This window comes from Entelurus aequoreus, linkage group LG27, assembly GCF_033978785.1.
Source record: "Entelurus aequoreus isolate RoL-2023_Sb linkage group LG27, RoL_Eaeq_v1.1, whole genome shotgun sequence".
NCBI lineage: Eukaryota > Metazoa > Chordata > Actinopteri > Syngnathiformes > Syngnathidae > Entelurus > Entelurus aequoreus.
In genome coordinates this window covers 31,968,127-31,988,518 of record NC_084757.1, presented here as the reverse complement: position 1 = coordinate 31,988,518, position 20,392 = coordinate 31,968,127, and the positions used below count along the sequence as shown (strand labels likewise).

Sequence of the window (20,392 nt, the reverse complement as noted above, 5' to 3'; positions counted from 1 at the left end):
AAGACTGCATTTTTTGTGTGTTTCTTTAACAAAAAGGGCAAAACATTTAAATAAAAAACATTTAAAAAATTAAAACTTACAACGGATAGATCTGAAGTTGATCTACAGATTGAAGCGTTGAAAGTAAAAAAAATAAAAAAAATAATGTAGGACTTATTTTCACACTTTTAGGAGTGGTACCCTTTTGGATCCCTGAGAATTTTAGTGAGAAATAATAATGAATCAAAATCAATGTTGTTATGAATTATTGATATATTTAAGGCTCCGATTACTTTACATCAAATATTCCACTTTGAAATATTTTTAGGGAAAAAAGATTGCATATTTGCAAGAAGAAAAAAAAAAGGAAAAAAAAGAAAAAAAAAATTATATATATATATATATATATATATATATATATATATATATATATATATATATATATATATATATATATATATATATATATATATATATATATATATATATATAAACGTACAGTATAGTCCACGGAGATGATCTACAGATTTAAGCATTGAAATTAAATAAAAAAGTAAAAATAATGTTTAACTTATTTTTAACACTTTTAGGAGTGGGGCCCTTTTGGATCCCTAAAAACTTTAGTGAGATTGAAAATAACAAAAAATTGCCATTGCTCAAAAAAAAAAAAAAGAATCAATATCAATGTTGTTATGAATTATTGCCATATTTAAGGCTCCAATTACTTCACATCAGATATTCCACTTGGAAATGTTTTTTTGGGGGGAAATATCACATATTTTGTGTTTTTGCCCAAAAAACACAGGGTTTTCTTTCAGAAAAATTGCATAAAATGAGAAAAATAAATGAAACCTATTTAAAAAAAAATTATGACTGAAAAAAAATCTATATGTTGTATTGGTGGAAAAAATTTGGACACCCCTGATCTAAAAGGAAACTAAGTGTTCACTAAACACACTCACCGAGGCTCTAATGCATTTTGAATGTGACGACCAAAAATAAATCTATTGTTGTCATTCTTTGGTTAGAGTGCAATAAAAACCTGCAACACCCGTGCATTTCGCCATTTTGGATTCTCCCCCTGAGCCGTGGTCTTGTGGCTAATTTGACTTGCTGATCTGCTGGTTGTAACACGTGCACATGCAGATTAGTGCTAATGCCCCGCGCTACTTTAAACGACATTGACAGCATCGGCCTGAGGCGCTTGAAGGGTTGCTGAAGGTAAACTGGCGAGCATGACATCATCGCCCCGCTCACAAGCGGCGGAAGACCTCAAGTATCGACGTGTAAACAGTTAGCGCGCTAAACAGATAGGGCCAGGTAACAAAAAAATATAAGTTAGCATGCGTCAGGTACCAAAATGTATGACTATGGGCTGTGTATCTGAAAAATTTGCCAATAAAGCTAACATGCTAACAATAGCTTGCTAATAGTAAGCATGTGTCAAGTACCACAATACACGACCGTGAGGTGTATATTGTGAAAATGTGCCAAAATGCTAGCATGCTAACATTAGCATGTGTAGAGTACAACAATATATGAATTGTGAGGTATATATATACATATAAAAATGTGTCAAAAATGCTAGTATGCTAATGTTAGTTTTTTTAATAGTAAACATGTGTCAAGTACCAAGATATACGACTGATGTGTATGTCTGAAAAAAAATGCCAAAAAAGCTAACATGCTAACGTTAGCTTGCTAATAGTGAATGTGTGTCAAGTACCAAAAAATATTATTGTGAGGTGTATATCTGAAAATGTTTCCAAAAAAGCTAACATGCTAACATTAGCTTGCCAAAAGTATGCATGTGTCAAGTACCAAAATATATGACTGTAAGGTGTATATCTGAAAAATTTGCTAAAAAAGCTAACATGCTAACATTAGCTTGCTAAAAGTATGCATGTGTCAAGTACCAAAATATATGACTGTGAGGTGTATATCTGAAAATATTTTCCAAAAATGCTAGCATTTTAAGATTAAGATTAAAGTACCAATGATTGTCACACACACACTAGATGTCGTGAAATTTGTCCTCTGCATTTGACCCATCCCCTTGGGGAGCAGTGGGCAGCAGCGGCGCCGCGCCCGGGAATCATTTTGGTGCATTAGTTTGCTAATAGTAAGCATGTGTCAAATACCAAAATATATGACTAAGGTGTGTATCTGAAAAAAATGCTAAAAAAGCTAACATGCTAACATTAGCTTGCTAAAAGTATGCATGTGTCAAGTACCAAAATATATGACTGTGAGGTGTATATCTGAAAAATGTTTCCAAAAATGCTAGCATGCTACATTAGTTTGCTAATAGTAAGCATGTGTCAAGTACAAAAAAATACGATTGTGAGTTGTCTATCTGAATAAATTGCCAAAAAAGCTAACATGCTAATGTTAGCTTTCTAATAGTAAGCTTTTGTCAAATACCAAAATATATGACTGTAAGGTGTATATCTGAAAAAAATGCTAAAAAAGCTAACATGCTAACATTAGCTTGCTAAAAGTACGCATGTGTCAAGTACCAAAATATATGACTGAGGTGTATATCTGAAAAAATGTGTCCAAAAATGCTAGCAAGCTACATTAGTTTGCTAATAGTAAGCATGTGTCAAGTACAAAAAAATATGATTGTGAGTTGTCTATCTGAATAAATTGCCAAAATATATGACTGTGAGGTGTATATCTGAAAATGTTTCCAAAAAAGCTAACATGCTAACATTAGCTTTCTAATAGTAAGCTTGTGTCAAGTACCAAAATATGACTGAGGTGTATATCTTAACATTTTTCAAAAAATGCTAGCATGCTACATTAGTTTGTTAATAGTAAGCATGTATCAAGTACAAAAAATATGATTGTGAGTTGTCTATCTGAATAAATTGCCAAACAAGCTAACATGCTAATGTTAGCTTGCTAAAATAAAGCATGTGTCAAATACCAAAATATATGACTGTGAGGTCTGTATCTGAAAAATTTACCAAAAATGGGAACATGCTAACATTAGCTTCCTAATAGTAAACGTGTGTCAAGTACCAAAATATATGACTGTGAGGTGTATATCTGAATTTTTTTCCAAAAAAGCTAACATGCTAACGTTAGCTTTCTAATAGTAAGCATGTGTCAAATACCAAAATATATGACTGTAAGGTGTATATCTGAAAAAAATTGCTAAAAAAGATAACATGCAAACATTAGCTTGTTAAAAGTATGCATGTGTCAAGTACCAAAATATATGACTGTGAGGTGTATATCTGAAATGTTTTCCAAAAATGCTAGCATGCTACATTAGTTTGCTAATAGTAAGCATATGTCAAGTACAAACAAATATGATTGTGAGGTGTATATCTGAAAATGTTTCCAAAAAAGCTAACATGCTAACATTAGCTTTCTAATAGTAAGCATGTGTCATATACCAAAATATATGACTGTAAGGTGTATATCTGAAAAATGTGCTAAAAAAGCTAACATGCTAACCTTAGCTTGCTAAAAGTATGCATGTCAAGTACCACAATATATGACTGTGAGGTGTATATCTGAATTTTTTTTCCAAAAATGCTAGCATGCTACATTAGTTTGCTAATAGTAAGCATGTGTCAAGTACAAAAAAATATTGATTGTGAGTTGTCTATCTGAATAAATTGCCAAAAAAGCTAATGTTAGCTTGCTAATATTAAGCATGTGTCAAATACCAAAATATAAATGACTGTGGTGTATATCTGAAAAATTGGCCGAAAAAGCTAACATGCTAATATTAGCTTGTTAATATTAAACGTGTGTCAAGCACCAAAATATGATTGTGATGGGTATACAGTATGTAAAATAAATTGCCAAAAAAGCTAGCATGCTAACAGTAGCTTGCTATTAGTAAGCTTGTGTAAAGTACCAAAATATATGGCTGTGAGGTGTATATCTGAAAAAATTGCCAAAAATGTTAGCATGCTAACTTTACTGACATTCCAACAGTCAGCATGCACCAAGTACCAAAATATATGACACCTGCAAAAATAGCTAAAATAGCTCGCTTGCTAAAAGTTAGCAAGGAGTTTGGAACGATTTGAATGGTTTGAGAAATAGGGAGAATGTTAAAGTTTTGAAAAATTGGCTAGCAAAATACAAATAATGGCACGAATAGCATGAATGAGCCGAAGATTTTTAAAGTACATTAGGTTGGATGGGATTAAAAATGTGGGAGAAGAAGGCGGACGAAATTGGGTGGAATAATAACTAGAGTACTAAAATGTGCAATTCCAGTAGAAGTTGCCGACACGCATGAGCGGAACTGAAAGGCTTGAATGTTCCGAGTGTGTGGATTGTGGAACGGTTCAAATCGGTTGAGAAATGTGGGATATGGAGAATTTTATTTTGAATGGGGGTACATTCCTGGTAATCAGGGAATTTTCAAAACCGGTAAACATGCTGGGTTGAATGTCCAGGGTGAGTGGAGTGTGTGGATGGTGGAACGGTTCAAATCGGATGAGAAATGTGGGATATGGAGAGGTTTGTATAAAGCCGGTTGATTGTAGATGAGGAGAAATTCCGTGAAATTCCAGGAAAACCGGGAATTTGGGTAAAGGGAAAACAGGTTTTGCCTTCGAGATGTCGGAAGAGTAGTGTGGGTGGATGGTTGGAAGGTACGAACCAGGTAAAAAGTGGCACAAAATTTTGAGAAACAATGAATGCGGCCATTAATTTGAATAGGAATTTCCTGGAAATTTGGGATGATAAAAGTCTTCGGAGCAGTCACACGATAAAAGTCTTTGGAGCAGTAACATGATACAAGTCTTTGGAGCAGTAGAGTATGTAGGATAGAGGTTCTAGGATAGGGGATATAGGATAGAAGGATGTAGGATAGAAGGATGTAGGATAGAAGGATGTAGGATAGAGGATGTAGTCTTTGGAGCAGTCACACGATAAAAGTCTAAGTCTTCAGAGCAGTCACACGGAAAAAGTCTTTGGTGCAGTCACATGATAAAAGTCTTCGGAGCAGTAGGGTATGTAGGATAGAGGTTCTAGGATAGGGGATGTAGGATAGAAGGACGTAGGTTAGGGGATGTGGTCTTTGGAGCAGTCACACGATAAAAGTCTTCAGAGCAGTAGGGGATATAGGATAGAAGGATGTAGGATAGAAGGATGTAGGATAGAAGGACGTAGGATAGAAGGACGTAGGATAGAAGGACGTAGGTTAGGGGATGTGGTCTTTGGAGCAGTAACATGATAAACGTATTTTGAGCAGTCACACGATAAAAGTCTTCAGAGCAGTCACACGGAAAAAGTCTTTGGAGCAGTCACACGATAAAAGTCTTCGGAGCAGTCACATGATAAAAGTCTTTGGAGCAGTAACATGATAAACGTATTTTGAGCAGTCACACGATAAAAGTCTTCAGAGCAGTCACACGGAAAAAGTCTTTGGAGCAGTCACACGATAAAAGTCTTTGGAGCAGTAACATGATAAACGTATTTTGAGCAGTCACACGATAAAAGTCTTCAGAGCAGTCACACGGAAAAAGTCTTTGGAGCAGTCACACGATAAAAGTCTTTGGAGCAGTAACATGATGAACGTATTTTGAGCAGTCACACGATAAAAGTCTTCAGAGCAGTCACACGGAAAAAGTCTTTGGAGCAGTCACACGATAAAAGTCTTCGGAGCAGTCACACGATAAAAGTCTTTGGAGCAGTCACATGATAAACGTATTTTGAGCAGTCACACGATAAAAGTCTTCAGAGCAGTCACACGGAAAAAGTCTTTGGAGCAGTCACACGATAAAAGTCTTTGGAGCAGTCACACGATAAAAGTCTTTGGAGCAGTCACATGATAAAAGTCTTTGGAGCAGTAACATGATAAACGTATTTTGAGCAGTCACACGATAAAAGTCTTCAGAGCAGTCACACGATAAAAGTCTTCGGAGCAGTCACACGATAAAAGTCTTTGGAGCAGTCACATGATAAAAGTCTTTGGAGCAGTCACATGATAAAAGTCTTTGGATTAGTAACATGATAAACGTATTTGGAGCAGTCACACTGTAAAAGTCTTCAGAGCAGTCACACGGAAAAAGTCTTCAGAGCAGTCACACGGAAAAAGTCTTTGGAGCAGTCACACTATAAAAGTCTTCAGAGCAGTCACACGATAAAAGTCTTTGGAGCAGTAGGGAATATAGGATAGAAGGATGTAGGATAGAAGGACGTAGGATAGGGGATGTGGTCTTTGGAGCAGTCACACGATAAAAGTCTTTGGAGCAGTAACATGATAAACGTATTTTGAGCAGTCACACGATAAAAGTCTTCAGAGCAGTCACACGGAAAAAGTCTTTGGAGCAGTAACACGATAAAAGTCTTCAGAGCAGTCACACGATAAAAGTCTTTGGAGCAGTAGGGAATATAGGATAGAAGGATGTAGGATAGAAGGATGTAGGATAGAGGATGTAGGATAGAAGGACGTAGGATAGGGGATGTAGTCTTTGGAGCAGTCACACGATAAAAGTCTTTGGAGCAGTCACACGATAAAAGTCTTCGGAGCAGTCACACGATAAAAATATTCGGAGCAGTCACACGATAAAAGTCTTGAGCAGTCACACGGAAAAAGTCTTTTGAGCAATCACATGATAAAAGTCTTTGGAGCAGTCACACGATAAAAGTCTTTAGAGCAGTAGGGAATATAGGATAGAAGGATGTAGGATAGAAGGATGTAGGATAGAAGGACGTAGGATAGGGGATGTAGTCTTTGGAGCAGTCACACGATAAAAGTCTTTGGAGCAGTCACACGATAAAAGTCTTTGGAGCAGTCACACGATAAAAGTCTTTGGAGCAGTAGGGGATATAGGATAGAAGGATGTAGGATAGAAGGATGTAGGATAGAGGATGTAGGATAGAAGGACATAGGATAGGGGATGTAGTCTTTGGAGCAGTCACACGATAAAAGTCTTTGGAGCAGTCACACGATAAAAGTCTTTGGAGCAGTAGGGGATATAGGATAGAAGGATGTAGGATGTAGGATAGAAGGACGTAGGATAGGGGATGTAGTCTTTGGAGCAGTCACACGATAAGAGTCTTTGGAGGAGTCACACGATAAAAATATTCGGAGCAGTCACACGATAAAAGTCTTGAGCAGTCACACGGAAAAAGTCTTTTGAGCAATCACACGATAAAAGTCTTCAGAGCAGTCACACGATAAAAGTGTTCAGAGCAGTAGGGGATCAGTGTTGTTTTCGTCAACGATGACGATGACAAAATCTTTTGTTGACGCCATTTTTTTTCATGACGATAACGAGACGGTGACGAGATAAACATGTCCCTCTGACGACGAAAACATGACGAGACGTGTGTGAGTTTTCGTTGACGAGACGAGAACGGACGAAAATGTTAGCGGGTAATCTGCCAGACGTCTAAAATGCATGACATTTCTGTTTATTGTGTGTGTCAATTCAACCTACAAAGTATCTGCTGCTGCATTCTATCCCTGTTTGGCCACGCCCACCAACTGGCGTGCAGCGCACAACGTGCTCAACACGTCAGACTAACGTGATAGCATCGTGCGTTAACTGCATATAGAAACAAAAAAATAAACCCCTGACTGGAAGGATAGATAGAAAATCAACAATACTATTAAACCGTGGACATGTAAATACACGGTTAATGCTTTCCAGGCTGGCGAAGGTTAACAATGCTGTGCTAACGACGCCATTGAAGCTAACTTAGCAACGGGACCTCACAGAGCTATGCTAAAAACATTAGCTCTCCACCTACGCCAGCCAGCCCTCATCTACTCATCAACACCCGTGCTCACCTGCGTTCCAGCGATCGGCAGAAGGACGAAGGACTTCACCCGATGCGTTTGGCGGCCCGGAGACGTAGGAAGTCAAGGTGAGGTCGGCGGCTAGCGTGGCTAGCGCTCCAACAAAGTCCTCCTGGTTGTGTTGCTGTAGTCCGCTGCTAATACACCGATCCCACCTACAACTGTCTTCTTCGCAGCCTTCATTGTTCATTAAACAAATTGCAAAAGATGTCCAAAATACTGTGGAATTATGAAATGAAAACAGAGCTTTTTGTATAGGATTCTACGGGTACCATAACTTCCGTTACTCTGACTTCGTCACACGCATACGTCATCATACCGCGACGTTTCAGCCGGATATTTCCCGGGAAGTTTTAAAAGTCACTTTATAAGTTAACCTGGCCGTATTGGCATGTGTTGCAATGTTAAGATTTCATCATTGATATATAAACTATCAGACTGCGTGGTCGGTAGTAGTAGGTTTCAGTAGGCCTTTAAGCGGCACCTTAAGGCTCGCCACAAAGATATTTTTTCGAAGGTAAGTTACAAATGCTGTTAACATAATCGATAAATGTCATAGTAAGCTAATACATTAGTACGTTTTCCACATACTCCTGGCGCAAATGGGCTGCTAACTTCAGGCTAAAAGTTAGCTTTTGTTACGCTAACGTCAATTCATTATGTGTGTGTTACTTTAGCAGCATGTTTAGCCATGTTTACATTCAGGGGCGATGTGGTTATCTCTTTGTGAGTACGTTCCGGCAGCACGTAACTTGATATGCTAAACAGGTCGAGTTACTGTTATACGTAGAGTCGGCTAGCTTTAGCCTAAAAGCCACAAGTGACGTTGTGCAGCCCCATTAAGGACCTGTGCGTTTACGTTTACAGTAAAGTTGGGACACGTACGCGCGCACACACACACTAAAACTAGACTAAAACCTTTTTGACTTTTCATCGACTAAAACTAGACTAAAACCCTTTTGAGTTTTCGTCGACTAAAACTGGACTAAAACTATCACACATAAAAGTGACTAAAATGTGACTAAAACTAATAAGCATTTTAGTCCAAAAGACTTAGACTAAGACTAAAAGTAGGATGGTTGTCAAAAACAACATTGTAGGGGATATAGGATAGAAGGATGTAGGATAGAGGATGTAGGATAGAAGGACGTAGGATGTGGGATAGAAGGACGTAGGATGTAGGATAGAGGATGTAGGATAGAAGGACGTAGGATGTAGGATAGAGGATGTAGGATAGAAGGACGTAGGATAGGGGATGTAGTCTTTGGAGCAGTCACACGATAAAAGTCTTTGGAGCAGTCACACGATAAAAGTCTTTGGAGCAGTCACATGATAAAAGTCTTCGGAGGAGTAGGGGATATAGGATAAAAAGATGTAGGATAGAAGGACGTAGGATAGGGGATGTAGTCTTTGGAGCAGTCACACGATAAAAGTCTTTGGAGCAGTCACACGATAAAAGTCTTTGGAGCAGTCACATGATAAAAGTCTTCGGAGGAGTAGGGGATATAGGATAAAAAGATGTAGGATAGAAGGACGTAGGATAGGGGATGTAGTCTTTGGAGCAGTCACACAATAAAAGTCTTTGGAGCAGTAACATCATAAAAGTATTTTGAGCAGCCACATGATAAAAGTCTTCGGAGCAGTCACACGATAAAAGTCTTCGGAGCAGTCACATGGAAAAAGTCTTTGGAGCAGTAACACGATAAAAGTCTTTTGAGCAGTCACACGATAAAAGTCTTCAGAGCAGTCACACGATAAAAGTCTTTGGAGCAGTCACATGATAAAAGTCTTCGGAGCAGTCACACGATAAAAGTCTTCGGAGCAGTCACATGGAAAAAGTCTTTGGAGCAGTAACACGATAAAAGTCTTTTGAGCAGTCACACGATAAAAGTCTTCAGAGCAGTCACACGATAAAAGTCTTTGGAGCAGTCACATGATAAAAGTCTTCGGAGCAGTCACACGATAAAAGTCTTCGGAGCAGTCACATGGAAAAAGTCTTTGGAGCAGTAACACGATAAAAGTCTTTTGAGCAGTCACACGATAAAAGTCTTTGGAGCAGTCACACGATAAAAGTCTTTGGAGCAGTAGGGGATATAGGATAGAAGGATGTAGGATAGAGGATGTAGGATAGAAGGACGTAGGATAGGGGATGTAGTCTTTGGAGCAGTCACACAATAAAAGTCTTTGGAGCAGTAACATCATAAAAGTATTTTGAGCAGCCACATGATAAAAGTCTTCGGAGCAGTCACACGATAAAAGTCTTCGGAGCAGTCACATGGAAAAAGTCTTTGGAGCAGTAACACGATAAAAGTCTTTTGAGCAGTCACACGATAAAAGTCTTCAGAGCAGTCACACGATAAAAGTCTTTGGAGCAGTCACATGATAAAAGTCTTCGGAGCAGTCACACGATAAAAGTCTTCGGAGCAGTCACATGGAAAAAGTCTTTGGAGCAGTAACACGATAAAAGTCTTTTGAGCAGTCACACGATAAAAGTCTTTGGAGCAGTCACACGATAAAAGTCTTTGGAGCAGTAGGGGATATAGGATAGAAGGATGTAGGATAGAAGGACGTAGGATAGGGGATGTAGTCTTTGGAGCAGTCACACAATAAAAGTCTTTGGAGCAGTAACATCATAAAAGTATTTTGAGCAGTCACATGATAAAAGTCTTCGGAGCAGTCACACGATAAAAGTCTTGAGCAGTCACATGGAAAAAGTCTTTGGAGCAGTAACACGATAAAAGTCTTTTAAGCAGTCACACGATAAAGGTCTTCAGAGCAGTCACACGGAAAAAGTCTTTGGAGCAGTAACACGATAAAAGTATTTTGAGCAGTCACACGATAAAAGTCTTCAGAGCAGTCACACGATAAAAGTCTTTGGAGCAGTCACACGATAAAAGTCTTCAGAGCAGTCACACGGAAAAAGTCTTTGGAGCAGTAACACGATAAAAGTATTTTGAGCAGTCACACGATAAAAGTATTTTGAGCAGTCACACGATAAAAGTCTTCAGAGCAGTCACACGATAAAAGTCTTTGGAGCAGTCACACGATAAAAGTCTTTGGAGCAGTAGGGGATATAGGATAGAAGGATGTAGGATAGAAGGATGTAGGATAGAAGGATGTAGGATAGAGGATGGAGGATAGAAGGACGTAGGATAGGGGATGTAGTCTTTGGAACAGTCACATGATAAAAGTCTTTGGAGCAGTAACATGATAAAAGTCTTTCGAGCAGTCACACGATAAAAGTCTTTCGAGCAGTCACACGATAAAAGTCTTCGGAGCAGTCACACGGAAAAAGTCTTTGGCGCAGTAGGGGATATAGGATAGAAGGATTTAGGATAGATGATGTAGGATAGAGAATGTAGGATAGAAGGACGTAGGATAGGGGATGTAGTCTTTGGAGCAGTCACACGATAAAAGTCTTTGGAGCAGTCACACAATAAAAGTCTTTGGAGCAGTCACACGATAAAAGTCTTCAGAGCAGTCACACGATAAAAGTATTTGGAGCAGTCAACGATAAAAGTCTTCGGAGCAGTCACACGATAAAAGTCTTCAGAGCAGTCACACGATAAAAGTATTTGGAGCAGTCAACGATAAAAGTCTTCGGAGCAGTCACACGATAAAAGTCTTCAGAGCAGTCACACGATAAAAGTATTTTGAGCAGTCACACGATAAAAGTCTTCAGAGCAGTCACACGATAAAAGTCTTTGGAGCAGTCACACGATAAAAGTCTTCGGAGCAGTAGGGGATATAGGATAGAAGGATGTAGGATAGAAGGATGTAGGATAGAAGGATGTAGGATAGAAGGATGTAGGATAGAAGGACGTAGGATAGGGGATGTAGTCTTTGGAACAGTCACATGATAAAAGTCTTTGGAGCAGTAACACGATAAAAGTCTTTCGAGCAGTCACACGATAAAAGTCTTCGGAGCAGTCACATGATAAAAGTCTTCGGAGCAGTCACACGGAAAAAGTCTTTGGCGCAGTAGGGGGTATAGGATAGAAGGATGTAGGATAGAGGATGTAGGATAGAGAATGTAGGATAGAAGGACGTAGGATAGGGGATGTAGTCTTTGGAGCAGTCACACGATAAAAGTCTTTGGAGCAGTCACACAATAAAAGTCTTCAGAGCAGTCACACGATAAAAGTATTTGGAGCAGTCAACGATAAAAGTCTTCGGAGCAGTCACACGATAATAGTCTTCAGAGCAGTCACACGGAAAAAGTCTTTGGAGCAGTAACACGATAAAAGTATTTTGAGCAGTCACACGATAAAAGTCTTCAGAGCAGTCACACGATAAAAGTCTTTGGAGCAGTCACACGATAAAAGTCTTCGGAGCAGTAGGGGATATAGGATAGAAGGATGTAGGATAGAAGGATGTAGGATAGAAGGACGTAGGATAGGGGATGTCGTCTTTGGAACAGTCACATGATAAAAGTCTTTGGAGCAGTAACACGATAAAAGTCTTTCGAGCAGTCACACGATAAAAGTCTTCGGAGCAGTCACATGATAAAAGTCTTCGGAGCAGTCACACGGAAAAAGTCTTTGGAGCAGTAGGGGATATAGGATAGAAGGATGTAGGATAGAAGGATGTAGGATAGAGGATGTAGGATAGAGAATGTAGGATAGAAGGACGTAGGATAGAGGATGTAGTCTTTGGAGCAGTCACACGATAAAAGTCTTTGGAGCAGTCACACGATGAAAGTATTTGGAGCAGTCAACGATAAAAGTCTTCGGAGCAGTCACACGGAAAAAGTCTTTGGAGCAGTAACACGATAAAAGTATTTTGAGCAGTCACACGATAAAAGTCTTCAGAGCAGTCACACGATAAAAGTCTTTGGAGCAGTAGGGGATATAGGATAGAAGGATGTAGGATAGGGGATGTAGTCTTTGGAGCAGTCACATGATAAAAGTATTTCGAGCAGTCACATGATAAAAGTGTTCGGAGCAGTTGCACAATAAAAGTCTGTGAAAGCAGTCGCATGAAAAAAGTATTTGGAGCAGTAACACGATAAAAGTATTTTGAGCAGTCACACGATAAAAGTCTTCAGAGCAGTCACACGATAAAAGTCTTCGGAGCAGTAGGGGATTTTGGATAGAAGGATGTAGGATAGAGGATGTAGGATAGAAGGACGTAGGATAGGGGATGTAGTCTTTGGAGCAGTCACACAATAAAAGTCTTTGGAGCAGTCACATGATAAAAGTCCCAGTTTGCAACATTGCAACAAAATGGTGTCACGACCAAAAGTCACTCATACATATTGCAGAATGAATATTGTTGATATAATTACCTGCCGAGCAAGATTAATATAGTAATGATTAATTTAAGATGAATTTAATTAAATATTAATATGGTAATGATTAATTTTGATTAAATATGAATATAGTGATGATTAATTTAAATTAATCTAATTAAAGATTAATATAGTAATAATTAATTTAAGATTAATTTAATTAAAGTTTAATATAGTTATGGTTAATTCAAAATAGATTTTATTAATGATTAATGTAATATGGATTCATTTAAGATTAATCTAATTCAAGATTAATATAGTAATGATTAAATTAATTAAATAATATAGTATTGATTAATTAATTCAAGATGAATATGGTGATGATTAATGTAAGATTAATTTCATTAAAGATGAATATAGTAATGATACATTTAAGAGTCATTTAATTAAAGATGAATATAGTGATAATTTAATTAAAGATTAATATCGTAGTGATTAATTTAATTAAAGATGAATATAGAAATGATACATTTAAGATAAATTTCATTAAAGATGATTACAGTAAAGGTAAATTTAAGATGAATTTAATCAAAGATGAATATAGTAATGCTCTTATTGTGTTGTTGGAGATTAGCAGTGCTCCGCAGCACTGGGGAGTAAAAGGACCCGCTAAGAGGCTTGCGGCGGCCAAGGTTTTCCTATTTAGCAGACATCCTGGTCTCCATGGAAACAAGGTGACAATACGGCAAATGATGACAACAATGATCATCAAGTGGCATAGAATAATATTCCATAACGTTGCAATCGCAGGAAAGTGTATTATTGGGAAAGTACACCAAGGGAGGGATTTCAAAGTAGTCCGGGGTGTGGTACCGTACAAAACACAGATTATTGTTATAAAACATTTTTCTCTTCTAACGCTAATCGGACTTCCAATAAAAAGTGCCCCCCCCCCCCCCCCCTCCCTTACCTGGTCGAATCCTCGTCAAGCAGACTTGTGCAGGGAGTCCGGCACACACCTCCGCAGACCACCTCCACACGAGTCCATTCCTCTTTCAAACGGCCGTGGTCACGTCCCAAATCTCCCCCATGGCTCCGTCTGAACGCCCGGCCGTCATGGCTGGAGAGAGGCGAGGACTGGCGAGGGCGAAGGAGAGGGAGAGGGAGAGGGAAAGGGAGAGGAGCGCCTCAGCCGTGGGAGGGGGAGGAGTCCTCCGTCAGTTTAAAGGCCTACTGAAAGCCACTACTACCGACCACGCAGTCTGATAGTTTATATATCAATGATGAAATCTTAACTTATAAAGTGCAATTTTAAATTTCCCGCTAAACTTCCGGTTGAAAAAGCCTTTGGAGGATGACGTATGCACGTGACGTAGCCAGGGGAACAGAGGTATGGCTTCCCCATTGAATACAATACAAAAAAGCTCTGTTTTCATTTCATAATTCCACAGTATTCTGAACATCTGTGTTGGTGAATCTTTTGCAATTTGTTTCATGAACAATGGAGATTGCAATGAAGAAAGTTGTAGGTGGGATCGGTGTATTAGCGGCTGGCTGTAGCAACACAACAAGGACTTACTTGGATAGCAGACGCGTCAGCCGATGCTAGCCGCCAACCACATCTGTGTTGGGGTGAAGTCCTTCGTCGCGCCGTCGATCGCTGGAACGCAGGTGAGCACGGGTGTTGATGAGCAGATGAGGGCTGGTTGGCGTCGGTGGAGCGCTAATGTTTTTATCATAGCTCTGTGAGGTCCGGTTGCTAAGTTGCTAAGTTAGCCTTAGCGTCGTTAGCAACAACATTGTTAAGCTTTGCCAGGCTCAGAATTATTAACCTTGTAGTGACATGTCCATGGTTTAATAGTATTGTTGATCTTCTGTCTATCCTTCCAGTCAGGGATTTATTTATTTTGTTTCTATCTGCATTTGAGACAGATGCTATCACGTTAGCTCATGCTAAAGAGCTTCGTCGATGTATTGTCGTGGAGATAAAAGTCACTGTGAATGTCCATTTCGCGTTCTTGACTCTCATTTTCAAGAGGATATAGTATCCGAGGTGGTTTAAAATACAAATCCGTGATCCACAATAGAAAAAGGAGAGAGTGTGGAATCCAAAGAGCCAGCTTGTACCTAAGTTACGGTCAGAGCGAAAAAAGATATGTATTTCACTGCATTCTAGTCCGTCACTCTAACGTTCCTCATCCACAAATCTTTCATCCTCGCTCAAATTAATGGGGTAATCGTCGCTTTCTCGGTCCGAATAGCTCTAGCTGCGTTGAAAACAATAGGAAAATATGAGGAAGTGAACAACTGACAACGTCACGCTACTTCCGGTAGGGGCAAGGCTTGTTTTTATCAGAGACCAAAAGTTGCGAAGTTTATCGACGTTGTTCTATACTAAATCCTTTCAGCAAAAATATGGCAATATCGCAAAATGATCAAGTATGACACATAGAATGGATCTGCTATCCCCGTTTAAATTAAAAAAAATCATTTCAGTAGGCCTTTAACACTGGCTGCAAAAGAACACAGCAGAACATGACTAGGGGATAAATTCGTAACATAACAAGATAACGAGTATTTACAATTTATATTGAAATGTAACTCCTCATGTTAACACACTAAAAAATGTTGGGTTAAAATTTTTTAACCCAACTGCTGGTTTAGAAAAGGACAAACCCCCTAGTTGAGTTATTTTAACTAACATTTTGGGTTAATTTTTCAACCCAACTTTTGCGTTTAATTATTTAACCAAAACGTTGCGCTACGATAACTTATTGTTGGGTTATTCCCAACCAAACTATTAGTTCGAATTATTTAACCCAAAAGTTGGGTTAGGGTACCTTAATGTTGGGTTATTCCCAACCAAACTATTGGGTTGAATTATTTAACCCAAAAGTTGAGGTATGCTAACTCAATGTTGGTTGATTCATAACCCAACTATTGGGTTTAATCTATTTCACACAAAAGCTGAGTTATGCTCACTACAATGTTGGGTTATTCCCAACCCAACTATTGGGTTGAATTATTTAACCCAAACGTTGACTTATGCTCACTACAATGTTGGGTTATTCCCAACCAAACTGTTGGGTCGAATTATTTAACCCAAAAGTTGAGGTATGCTAACTCAATGTTGGTTGATTCATAACCCAACTATTGGGTTTAATCTATTTCACACAACCCAAGTATTGGGTTGAATTATTTAACCAAAAAGTTGAGTTATGAATGATAGCTTAATGTTGGGTTATTCCCAACCAAACTATTGTGTCGAATTATTTAACCCAAAAGTAGAGTTATGATAACTTAATGTTGGGTTATTCCCAACCAAACTATTAGGTCAAATTATTTAACCCAAAAGTTGAGGTATGCTAACTCAATGTTGGTTGATTCATAACCCAAATATTCAGTTTAATCTATTTCACACAAAAGCTGAGTTATGCTCTCTACAATGTTGGGTTATTCCCAACCCAACTATTGGGTTAAATTATTTAACCCACAAGTTGAGTTATGATAACTTAATGTTGGGTTATTCCCAACCAAACTATTGGGTCGAATTATTTAACCCAAAAGTTGAGTTATGCTAACTCAATGTTGGTTGATTCATAACCCAGCTATTGAGTTTAATTTATTTCACACAAAAGCTGAGTTATGCTCACTACAATGTTGGGTTATTCCCAACTCAACTATTGTGTTAAATTATTTAACCCAAAAGTTGAGTTATGATACCTTAATGTCGGGTTATTCCCAACCAAACTATTGGGTTGAATTATTTAACCCAAAAGTTGAGTTATGCTAACTCATTGTTGGTTGATTCATAACCCAACTATTGGGTTTAATTTATTACACATAAAAGCTGAGTTATACCCACTACTATGTTGAGTTATTCCCAATCCAACTATTGGGTTGTGCAATTTAGCGCTCCTCGACCCAATAGTTGGTTAAAAATAAAAAAAACTTACTGCTGCTTTGTCCTACTCCTTCCCAACGACTGATCAAAATGATTTTTTATTCCATTAAAATATACTCAAAAGCAAGATATGAGTAACATTTTTTTTTACAAGAATTACTGTGTATGTTCATAGTAGTCCTATACAGCATGCTCATATTTTCATATTCATAAATTGTGTGATTGTAAATAATCTTAATGACATTGATCCATAATAAAATTCCCTTCAAGAAAAAAGTATAAAAACGTAATTTAAAAAAAGCCTTTGACCCAAAAATGCGTTACTCATTGAAAAACAACCCAAAAATGGTTCATCATTTTGAAAACCCAGAACTTCAGTTAAAATATAACCCTTATAACCCCAAAAATGGATTGCTCTTCATAAAAATAACTCCAAAATTTAACCCAAAACTTGCAACTCATAAATTGGGTTATCAAAATAACCCAGCATTGTTTAGTGTGCATGTACTACGTTTCCATGGCAACAAATTACCACCTGTAACATTTCATATATTTTCACCTATGATGACATTGTTGTGATTTCTTATATTGTGATCGTAAAATATGCAACTTTCCCTCTCGTGAACTCTTGACGGTATTATTATTCTCATAATATGTTTCGACATTTCCTCTCATAAAATTATGACTTTTTCTCAGAACATTAGGATTTTGTTCTCCTAATTATTAATGTTAATACGATGTTAGTATTATATTACAATTTTAATTATAGTTCTAAAACTATGACTTTTTTCTCGTAAAATTTGACTTTCTTCTCGTACATCTTTAACTTTTATCTCATAATTCGACTTTCCTTCTCGTAAATTTCCGACTTTATTTTTGTTACATCACGACTTGATGCTCATAAGTATTACTTTTATTGCGTAACGTTTTTGACTTTCGAATCATAACATTACGACTTGTTCTTTTAAATGCTACGATATTAGTCTTGTAATACAATACTGCAATTTTCCTTGTCATAAAACTATGACTTTATTTTGGATAATTACCAATTTTTCTCGTAAATCTTGATTTTCTTGAAAACTTAGATTTACTCATAATATTACGAAAACAGAGTCATAAGAATTTGTTCGTATAATATTGACTTTAATCTCGTTATGTTTTTTAACTTTCTTCGGTGATGTTACGATTCTATTGTTGGGACTTTCCTTCTCGTAAATTTCCAACTTTATTTTTGTTACATCACTACTTCATGCTCATAAGTATGACTTTTATTGTCTCGTAATACAATACTGCAATTTTCCTTGTCATAAAACTGACTTTATTTTGGATGATTACCAATTTTCCTCGTAAATCTTGATTTTCTTGAAAACTTAGATTTAGTCATAATATTTCGAAAACAGAGTCATAAGAATTTGTTTGTGTAATATTATGACTTTTATCTCGTTATGTTTTTGAACTTTCTTCTGTGATGTTACGATTTTATTATTGTAACTTTCCTTCTTGTAAATTTAAAACTTTATTCTTGTGACATCACCACTTCATGCTTATATTTATGACTTTTATTGCGTAAAGTTTTGGATTTTTAAATCATAAAATTACGACTTATTCTTTTTAATGTTGCGATATTAGTCCTGTAATACAGTATTGTGACTTTATTTTGTATAATTACCAATTTTTCTCGTAAATCTTCATTTTCTTGTTAATTTAAATTTAGTCATAATATTACGAGAACATAGTCATAAGAATTTGTTTGTGTAATATTATAACTTATCTCGTTATATTTTAACTTTCTTCGATAATGTTACAAGTTTATTATTGCGACTTTCCTTCTCGTGAATTTACGACTTTATTCTTGTGACATCACTACTTCATGCTTATATTTATGACTTTTATTGCATAACGTTTTGGATTTTTGGGTCATAAAATTACGACTTTTTCTTTTTAATGTTGCGATATTAGTCCTGTAATACAGTATTGTGACTTTATTTTGTATTATTGCCAATTTTTCTCGTAAATCTTGATTTTCTTGTTAACTTAGATTTAGTCATAATATTACGAGAACAGTCATAAGAATTTGTTCGTGTGATATTATGACTTTTATCTCGTTATGTTTTAATTTTCTTCGGTAATGTTACACATTTATTATTGCGACTTTCCTTCTCGTGAATTTACGACTTTATTCTTGTGACATCACTACTTCATGCTTATATTTATGACTTTTATTGCGTAGCGTTTTGGATTTTTGGGTCATAAAATTACGACTTGTTCTTTTTAATGTTACGATATTAGTCCTGTAATACAGTATTGTGACTTTATTTTGTATTATTACCAATTTTTTTCGTAAATCTTGATTTTCTTGTTAACTTAGATTTAGTCATAATATTACGAAAACAGTCATAAGAATTTGTTCGTGTGATATTATGACTTTTATCTCGTTATGTTTTAACTTTCTTCGGTAATGTTGCAAATTTATTATTGCGACTTTCCTTCTCTGGAATTGACAACCTTATTCTTGTTACATCACTACTTCATGCTCATAATCATGACTTTTATTGCGTAGCGTTTTGGATTTCCGAATCATAAAATTACGACTTGTTCTTTTTAATGTTACGATATTAGTCTCATAATACAGTACTGCAATTTTCCTGGTCATAAAACTGACTTTATTTGGTGTAATTACCAATTTTTCTCGTAAATCTTAAATTTCCTGTAAACTTAGATTTAGTCATAATATTACCAGAACAGAGTCATAAGAATTTGTTTGTGTAATATTACGACTTTTATCTCGTTGTGCTTTAACTTTCTTTGGTAATGTTACAATTTTATTGTTGCAACTTTCCTTCTGGTGAATTTACGACTTTATTCTTGTTACATGACAATTTCATGACTTTCATTACGTATTGTTTTGGATTTTCGAGTCAAGAAAATTACGACTTGTTCTTTAGCCTTCTCATGAATTTACAATTTAATCTTGTTACATCACTACTTTATGCTCATAATTACGATTTTAGTGGGTCATCCTTTTGACTTTTTTTTCATAAAATAACTTTTTCTTGTAATGTTATGATATACACACACCTCTCTATCTCTCATACATACATATATATACACACACATTACATACACACACACATTATATATATATATATATATATATATATATATATATATATATATATACATACATATATATATATAAATATATATATATAAAAGCAAAAGATTCCATGAAATGCTCAGTCATTCACAAACAAGGATGGGGCGAGAGTCACCACTTTGTGAACAAATGCGTGAGCAAATTGTTCAACAGTTTAAAAACAACATTTCTCAACGAGCTATTACAAGGAATTTAGGGATTTCACCATTTAAGGTCTGTAATATCATCAAAAGGTTCCGAAAACTGGAGAAATCACTGCACGTAAGCAGCAAGGCTGAAAACCAACATCGAATGCCCGTGGCAGGTGGTGGTACTGCATCAAAAAGTGACATCAGTGTG

General features: G+C 36.8%; 1 protein-coding gene across 5 annotated transcripts in view; it reads right to left on the bottom strand.

The window, feature by feature from the left end:
• The window catches only part of LOC133644395 (cyclic nucleotide-gated channel cone photoreceptor subunit alpha-like), an 85,476-nt gene that overhangs the window by 50,221 nt on the left and 14,863 nt on the right, over positions 1-20,392 (bottom strand). For 3 of the 5 annotated variants that reach the window (XM_062038822.1, XM_062038827.1, XM_062038824.1), the window contains exon 1: positions 13,963-14,137. The exons of 1 other annotated variant lie outside the window; for it this stretch is intronic. The gene's annotated coding sequence lies outside the window, so the exon portion shown is untranslated. Of the gene's footprint in view, positions 1-13,962; positions 14,139-20,392 lie in introns of those variants that run through there. One more of the 5 variants, XM_062038825.1, reaches the window with a different exon arrangement.